This window comes from Trichechus manatus, unplaced genomic scaffold, assembly GCF_000243295.1.
Source record: "Trichechus manatus latirostris isolate Lorelei unplaced genomic scaffold, TriManLat1.0 scaffold00094, whole genome shotgun sequence".
Taxonomy (NCBI): domain Eukaryota; kingdom Metazoa; phylum Chordata; class Mammalia; order Sirenia; family Trichechidae; genus Trichechus; species Trichechus manatus.
In genome coordinates, this window is record NW_004444030.1 from 10,083,315 (window position 1) to 10,085,148 (window position 1,834).

Here is a 1,834-nt window from a genome sequence, read left to right on the forward strand (position 1 = left end):
TAATACTTTACTTAGTCTTCTCAAGCTGCCCTTTAAAATCTTCTGTTCAGCTCTTTTACTTCAGCATTTCTTCCTTTCGTTTTAGTGACTACGTTTAAGAGCAATTTTCTGAGTCTCTTCTGACATTCATATTTTTCTTTTTTTCTTTCCTGTCTTTTTAATAGCCTCTTGCTTTCTTCATACATGATTTCCTTGATGTCATTCCACAACTCGTCCGGTCTTCAGTCAATAGTGTTCAATGTGTCAAATCTATTCTTGAGATAGTCTCTAAATTCAGGTGGGATACACTCAAGGTCATACTCTGGCTCTCATGGACTTTATTCTAATTTTCTTCAACTTCAACTTGAACTTGTATATGAGCAACTGATGGTCTGTTCCATAGTTGGCCCCTGGCCTTGTTTGGACTGATGATATTGGGCTTTTCCATAGTCTCCACAGATGTAGCCAATTTGATTCCTGTGCATTCCATCCAGTGAGGTCCACATGTGTAGTTGCCATTTATTTTGTTGAAAAAAGGTATTTGCAATAAAGAAGTGATTGGTCTTGTAAAACTATCATGAGATCTCTGGTGGTGTTTCTATCACCAAGGCCATATCTTCCAATTACCAATCCTTCTTCTTTGTCTCCAACTTTCATATTCCAATCACAAGTAATTATCAATGTGTCTTGATTACATGTTTGATCAATTTCAGACTGCAGAAGTCAGTAAAAATCTTCAATTTCTTCACCTTTGGCCTTAGTGGTTGGTGCATAAATTTGAATAATAGTTGTATTAACTGGTCTTCCCTGTAGGTGTATGGATATTATTCTATCACTGACAGCACTGTACTTCAGGATAGATCTTGAAATGTTCTTTGTGATGATGAACATGATGCCATTCCTCTTCAATTTGTCATTCCCGGTATAGTAGACCATATGACTGTCTAATTCAAAACGGCCAATACCAGTCCATTTCAGCTCACTAATGCCTAGGATATCGATCTTTATAAGTTCAGTTTCATTTCTGACAACTTCCAATTTTCCGAGATTCATACTTAAGATGTTCCACGTTCCGATTATTAATGGATGTTTACAGCTTTTTCTTCTCATTTGGAGTCATGCCACATTAGCAAATGAAGGTCTCAAAAGCTTGACTCCATCCACATCATTAAGGTCAACTCTACTTTGAAGAGGCAGCTCTTCCCCAGTTGTACTTTGAGTACCTTCCAACCTGAGAGGCTCATCTTCTGGCACTGTATCAGACAAATGTTCTGCTGTTATTCATAAGGTTTTCACTAGCCAATTTTTTCAGAAGTAGGCTAACAGTTCCTTCTTCCTAGTCTATCTTAGTCTGAAAGCTCTGCTGAAACCTGTCCACCAAGGGTGACCCTGCTGGTATTTGAAATACCAGTGGCAATGCTTCCGATATCACAGCAACACACAAGCCACCACAGTATGACAAACTGACAGACACAACACACTCACCAGAATGGCTAAAATTAAAGACTGATGATCCAAAGCATTGATGAGACTTTGGAGCAAATGGAGCTCTCATATAGTGCTGGTGTGAATGCAAAATTGTACAGCCACTTTAGGGGACAGTTTGGAAATTTCTTATAAAGTTAAGGATACACTTTTCATACAAGCCACCAATTCCACTCCTAGGTATTTACTCAAAGGAACTAAAAACCACACAGCTGGATGGTGCCCGACTACCACCACTGACTGCTCTGACCAGGATCACAGAGCAGGGTTCTGGACAGGGCTGGAGAAGGATGGAGAACAAAATTCTAACTCACAAAAAAAAGACCAGATTTACTGGCCTAAAGGAGACTGGAGAAACGCTGAGAGTATG

The 1,834-nt window shown here is 39.3% G+C and overlaps 1 protein-coding gene across 8 annotated transcripts in view; it reads right to left on the bottom strand.

Moving 5' to 3' along the window:
- Positions 1-1,834, bottom strand: part of USP28 (ubiquitin specific peptidase 28) — a 55,747-nt gene that overhangs the window by 22,853 nt on the left and 31,060 nt on the right. The window lies entirely within an intron of this gene.